The 7,254-nt window shown below is 45.9% G+C and overlaps 1 pseudogene; it reads right to left on the minus strand.

Annotated features, from left to right (window-relative positions):
* Nucleotides 1-2,167: 2,167 nt before the first annotated feature.
* LOC142379173 (uncharacterized) lies at nucleotides 2,168-6,452 on the minus strand (annotated as a pseudogene).
* Between the last annotated feature and the right edge of the window lie 802 nt (nucleotides 6,453-7,254).

Here is a 7,254-nt window from a genome sequence, read left to right on the forward strand (position 1 = left end):
CCTTGTCGAAGTCTGTACTCGACATCTACTGAAAATTTTGGAGTTTCAAATTTCTCTGGCCACTGAGAACTTCTCTCAGAAGAGACGATGGACAATATCTCTGTGTCTGCCAGGCTAGTTATGTCACTCCATAACTCTGATTGATTTGTGACCGGTACAAGCTCAACCAATGGGATGATTTTGATGGTTGGTTTCTCTGGGAGCTCAGAGACATCAGTGAGGTTACACAATTCATTGTTAAACTCCAGATCTTGGTATTGTAAGGCGAAGCTGTAGTTTGCTTGAAGAGCATCTTTGAGCCAGCAAATTAAGTCTTAAAGTGTATCTGGTTTTATCAGCATTGTAATCTTTCTGATATCTCCCTCGCAGACAATAACCCGCATGGTTCATTTCTGTGGCGCAGCCATCTAGAGAAAAATTACAAGACAGGTATTTAGCAAATAATAAATTGTCTCAGTGTCACCATAAGCTGTCCTTGTACCCTGTAAGCTGACAGTGGGAAGACATCATTTAACTCTGGTATCTTGACCACACATATAGAGGTGGAGTCATTACATTGAAGTTCCTAAGATCTTAAATGCTCAGAGTACCATGCTGTCATTTTGAGGCAAATTAATAGAATTTCTGCATTGGCTGCAACGATCTTTTCAATCTGGACAAATTCAGAGAGACCTGAGCATGGGACAGTAGAATGTATCATGCCTGGACGATACTTGATGCCATCTATACATACAGATGATGCATCAAGCACTGATCCTTGACCAATTGCTGCCTGAACCATCATTGGGAAAGCTACGGTTGAAACTGTCGTAACCTTTGACATCACAACTGATGGTCTGAAAAATGAGCTACAGTCAAGATGGTAACTGACTGCTTTCTGGTGTTTTGTGACAAGTGACATGGCAACATTTTTTAAATTTTGAGTATTGCGAATTGTCCTTCTAAAGAACTTATGCTTCCCCTCGAAGCGCATTGTCCAAACCTCTGGCAGTGGACCAAATTTCCTCACAAGTTTCACAAATTTCCTCCTCTTGTCTTCTTTCCCTCTTCCAAAAACAGACCTACTAAATTTACAACCTTAGAGTGCCACTCGCTTTTATGAGGTTTATATAAGATAAAGGTTACCATCTGTGTGCCCCAAAGTGGACTGTAGCAACAGCATACAGCATACACCGTGACAGTTTTCAAAAGTATTTCATAAAAAAAAAGAAAACAATACAACAAAATTCTGGGGTGCCAGTCAGGTATCCCTCCTGACAAATAGGATAATTTAATTTAAATACTTTTGGTATATTATGCGGCCATATAAGGACCGAACACACAAAGGTGTCAACCTTTAATTGGTTAAATGACAAACAAAAAAAATGAACAATCAAGTCCTTAGAAAAAAAAAAAACGTCTTTATGTGTCTCCTCAAAGGAGGTACAGGCTCTTGCACAACTCTCTTCCGCTCCACAGCAAGAGCTGCAGAACAACAACATAACACAAAAAAAACCATCAGGCTACTTAAGCCATGTTGTGGAGAAAAGGAGTCGAATATGCGTCGGTCAGCCTTTCATTGGGGAAGTTTATTTGAACAAGCCGTCACAGCAAATGGGCCTACAGGATGTCCGCAAATCTCCACCGACCTCATTTTGTGACCTGGCTTTATACTGGTCCTGGATCATAACAAGCGTACGTGGCCAGGCCCCAATCTTCTTTGGAGGCGCCTAGCTTTCGCCATTATCATAAACAAGCTCATTCTAACATTACATTACATTACGGTCATTTTGCAGACGCTTTTAACCAAAGCGACTTACAATAAGTGTGTTCAACATCGGTAGGCAAAAGAACTTCAGGTCACAAGAAATCATGAGTGCATTTCCTTCCAATACCAAACAGCTAAGAGCAAAACTAGTGTTAGAGTAAGTGCGATAAGTCAGGTACCTCAGCCTCTCACCAACTGCACACCAGTCACAGCGGGGTGGGGATGCAAACCCTGGTTCGGGTAGGGGAAGAAATAAAAGAGGTAAGAAAAGCAGGAATGGGATGCAAACCCTGGTTCGGGTAGGGGAAGAAATAAAAGAGGTAAGAAAAGCAGGAATGGGATTCAAACCCTGGTTCGGGTAGGGGGTAATGAAAATATAGAGGGTGCCAGTGGTGGAGGAAACAATAAGTGCGTAAGGAACTAGGACGGATCAGGGTAGTTTTTCCTGAAGAGGTGGGTTTTCAGCCTGCGGCAAAAGATGGGCAGCGACTCAGCTGTCCTGATATCAGTTGGGAGATCGTTCCACCATCGGGGTGCCAGAACAGAGAAAAGCCGTGACCGTGTCGATCGTGCGCAGGGACCCCTGAGTGACGGGGCAGCCAGGCGCCTGGTGGCCGCAGAGCAAAGTGGTCGGGCGGGGGTGTAGGGCTTGACCATAGCCTGGAGGTATGAAGGAGCTGCTCCTTCCACTGCCCTGTAGGCCAGCACCAGAGTCTTAAACTGGATGCGAGCAGCTACAGGGAGCCAGTGTAGAGAGCGGAGAAGGGGAGTGGTGTGGGAGAACTTGGGGAGGTTGAACACCAGACAAGCAGCAGCTTTCTGAACCAGCTCCAGAGGTCTGATGGCAGAAGCCGCGGCGCCAGCAAGGAGGGAGTTGCAGTAGTCCAGGCGGGAGATGACCAGAGCCTGGATGAGCACCTGTGCTGCCTTGTCGGTGAGGAAGGGGTGAATCCTCCGGATGTTGTAGAGGAGGAATCGTCAGGAACGGGTCACTGATGCGATGTTTGGCGAGAACGACAGTTGGTCGTCCAGGGTCACACCCAGACTCCTCGCGGTCCGGGTTGACATCACCACAGAGTCATCCATGGTGATGGCCAGATCTCGGAACGGGCAGCCCTTCCCCGGGAGAAACACCAGCTTAGTCTTGTCCAGGTTGAGCTTAAGGTGGTGTATCGACATCCACCCCGAGATGTCTGCCAGGCACGCAGCAATGCGTGCTTCCACTTGGGTGTCAGAAGGGGGAAAAGACAGAATCAGCTGGGTGTCGTCTGCATAGCAGTGGTAGGAAAAGTTATGGGAGTGGATGACAGAACCAAGAGATGATGTGTAGAGGGAGAAAAGAAGAGGACCCAGGACCGAACCTTGGGGAACCCCAGTGGTGAGCCTACGTGGCTTCGACACAGACCCTCTCAGTGTTACCTGGTAGAAGCGATCTGTCAGGTAGGATGAGAACATGGAGAGTGCAGAGCCAGAAACCCCCATTCCCTCCAGGGTAGAGAGAAGGATGTCGTGGTTCACTGTGTCAAATGCTGCAGACAGGTCCAGGAGAATCAGGACAGAGGACAGAGAGTTAGCTCGAGCAGTTTGGAGTGACTCAGTTACTGCTAGGAGGGCCGTCTCAGTTGAGTGGCCCACCTTGAACCTGGACTGGTAGGGATCCAAGAGGTTGTTCTGGTGGAGGTAAGAGGACAGTTGTTTAAAGACAGCACGTTCAAGAGTTTTGGACAGAAAGGGTAGAAGGGATACCGGTCTGTAATTCTTGATCTCTGAAGGGTCAAGAGCTGGTTTCTTTAGAAGAGGAGTGACTCTGGCAGTCCTGAAAGCTGAAGGAAAAGAGCCTGATGTCAAAGATGTGTTAATGAGGTGGGTCAGGTAAGGAAGAAGATCAGGTGCAGCAGAATGAAGGAGAGGGGAAGGGACTGGGTCAAGGGAACATGTGGTGGGGCGGCTGGATGTTACAAGGTGAAGGACCTCATTTGCAGAGAGGGGAGAGAAGTGGGACAGAGAGGGAGGTGAGGGAGAAGGTGGTAGAGAGGGAGGAGTGGGAGAGCGACAGGTGTGGGTGGTGTGGACAGCTGGGAGGTGAGGGAAGGAAGATCGGATATCGTTAACCTTCTTGTCAAAGGAGGGGAGAGGGGGTGGGGGTTGGAGGAGGGATGAGAAAGTGTGGAAGAGTTTTTTGGGGTTGGAAGCAGAAGTTTGAATTTTGTTACAGAAGAAGGCAGTTTTTGCAGCAGAGAGAGAGGAGGAAAAAGTGGAAAGCAAGGACTGGAAGGCAAGAAGGTCTCTTTTCCTCCATTTGCGCTCAGCCGCCCTCACGCTCCGCCTCTCAGTACGCACTGAGTCCGACAGCCAAGGGGCAGGTGGAGCTGAGCGTGCAGGCCTGGAGGTGAGGGGACAGAGTTTGTCCAGAGAGGAGGACAGGGTGGAGAGAAGAAGATCAGTAGAAGTGTCAGGGGAAAGAAGAGAAAAAGATTCAGGGGCAGGCAGAGCAGAGAGAACAGAAGAGGAGAAGTCAGTGGGGGAGAGAGAGCGGAGATTGGGACGAGAAGATACCAAGTGGGTGGGGGGAGGTCGGGAGGGAGGAGAGGAGAGGGAGAGGGTGTAGCACATGAAGTAGTGGTCAGAGAGATGAAGAGGAGTGACAGAGAGGTTGGCGCTAGAACAGTGCCTGGTGAAGATAAGGTCCAGTATGTTGCCAGCCTTGTGGGTAGGAGGAGATGGGGAGAGAGCTAGGTCGAAGGAGGAGAGAAGAGAAACAAGAGGGTGACGCTTCTCTGTCTGGATGTTGAAATCACCGAGAAGGGTGAGGCCGGAGCCATCATCAGGGAAGTGAGAGACAAGAGTGTCCAGCTCCTCCAGGAAGTCCCCAAAAGGGACATCCTGGAGGAGCTAACCTTCAACAATATTCATATGAACCGAACAACAAAGCACACAATGTAATTAGGCCATGTCATGACATTTCTCTCCCACATAGTCCCCCCTGAAATCACTTATCAGTGATTTAATAAAGAAATAATCTAAAATGAAAGAAAATCATCCCACATAATTAACATAACTAATTAAGTAACATAATCAACACTAAATTATTCTAATAATTCTACATTTTAAGTCAAAGGGAACATATTGAATACATGAAAAGGCATACATATATGTACCCGAATCACATTAAATGATACTGAATTCAACAACAATACAAATTTTAACATCGCCATCACACTTGTTATTCTGGTCCTTTATTTTATACTGGTCCTTTATTTTATTCTGGTCCTTTATTTTATTATTTATTTTTTCGTTAGCACAAGTTTCTTGTGTTTACCTTGAATAGGGATGGCTCAGGTAATCCTGAAACATCCCATAGTTAAGCTGCTATAGGCCTAGACTGCTGGGGGGCCTCATCTGTCACACCTTTCCTCACTTTACTCTCTTTATGTATATGTGATATTATTGTGGTCATTAACTCGTGTTTCCCTGTTCCAACAGATATCCTTTGAATGGTGTTACAGTGCCCCCCCCCTTTCTGTCTTCTCAAACCCCAGCTGGTCGAGGCGGATGGCCACCCTTCCTGAGTCTGGTTCTGCCAGAGGTTTCTTCCTGTTAAAAGGGAGTCGTTTCTCTCCACAGTCGCCTCAGGCACGCTCAGGCCGGGAGATTGGACCGAAAAACAAAAAGTTTTCAGTGCAATCTGTTGGTTTTCTTAGCTAGGAAATTGTTTTTGAATTGGCTCTATATGAACGAATTGGATTATTTTATGAATTATGATTATTATTAATTAATTGAATTCCAATTGGCTTGAATTGGACTTACTATCTAAGTGCCTTGAGATGACATTTGTTGTATTTGGCGCTATATAAATAAAAATGAATTGAATTGAACTTGTCCACTGTTCGCAGTGCATAGGAGCGAAAAACCCACCGGCCACTACTTTCGTAACTCATGTTCTTATTTATGGGAAAACTCTCCTACGGCCCCCCCCACTTGGCGACCGACCACTTTACCAAAGGTCGCACTCCGAACCGTTGACTGACACAACTGGCAATGGACATTAGTGATCAGTTCTGATTGATAATACACATAGAATGAATACACTACCATCATCAAATGAATAAATCACAGTTTTGTACCAAGTACAATACATAAAATTATGGATTATCACACAACAACAGTAATAAAATGCAATGTACTGCAGCTCTTCCAGTCCCGTCCCATCTCCCGTACTCTGGTGCCGTCTGCTTCTGGCCAAACATCCGTCCGGCTGGGTCTGGACCTGCTAAGCTAACTCTGGGAGGAGAGGTCGCCAGTACGTCACTCCCAATCAAAGAGATCTTCAGCATCTCTTCTCCCTGTCAGACTATACTTGGTTCCACACCCGAGGAAAGAATCTTGTGAACCGTCCGTTGGTAACCTTCATTCGTTGACCAGCTCTTCCATGCGTTGGTCCTCAGACCTGGTCTCGCATGGTCAGCTGCATCCTGGTTTCTTCCACTGTTTGTTTGAACATCACTTACAGCAACCACCTTCTCAGAATGGGTATAATGCAACACACCAATAGGGAAACCATCCTCACTATCAACAATATAGCTATTCCCGCTTTAACTGTCCTCGCTCCCCCTTCTCCCAAAATCCCAAACAGACCAGTCCACCACCATTCACTCCCACCAGCATTACTCTTCAGCTCCTCTTTCATTTTCCTGATCCCCTTCATGGCCGTTGTAAAGGTCCCATCAGCTGCAGTGTTCCCGGGTATAAATGTACAACATTTTCCCCAACCAACTGGCAAACACCACTTTTCCCTTCTAATATCCAATCTAAAACTTGTCTGTTCTGCCAAGCCATCCTACTCGTCTCATGTAGTTGTTCTCCAAAGGCTGCAAACCCTTCACTCGTGTAGTTAAGAATTCTCTGTTGATTGTAGTATATGTAATTAATCCACTCCACATTTTGTTAATTGTGATCCACGGCAAAATAGACTCAAATCCAGCTGCGATCTCACTGCGTGCTTTGAACTCAAAAGGAATCCCTCTCGGCTGCCCTATTGCATCCAAGTAAACGTGCTTATCCCTGATGTAGTTACCACTAGATCTTTTAACTCTCCCTTTTTCCACATCCAAACCCCAGCATCTCGTTTACCTTGTCATACATTAACACAACTGATGTTTTCATCCTCACAAGTGCACACAGACCTATCCACCTGTTGGGTAACACATTTAACAAAACATCATCTCCACACATCCAGTAACTCTCAGCTACCGATTGTGTCTGATCCCCAAAAAGATATAGAGTTAAAATGATCATTTCTATATTTTCACATTATTGATCCAAAGGAACCGGATTTTCAAACCACACAGGTGTCCTAATAAATCTTGGTTTCATATTTGCGTGTGGAAACCAAGATAAAACCCATGTGACATTGCATTTAACAGTAGTATTACCTATGTGAGTTCCACTGACATTATTAAATCCATCACTTATAAAGTATTCAAACTCACTATCGTAGTCTACTCTAT

This window comes from Odontesthes bonariensis, chromosome 4 (assembly GCF_027942865.1).
Source record: "Odontesthes bonariensis isolate fOdoBon6 chromosome 4, fOdoBon6.hap1, whole genome shotgun sequence".
In the NCBI taxonomy this organism is placed as follows: Eukaryota; Metazoa; Chordata; class Actinopteri; order Atheriniformes; family Atherinopsidae; genus Odontesthes; species Odontesthes bonariensis.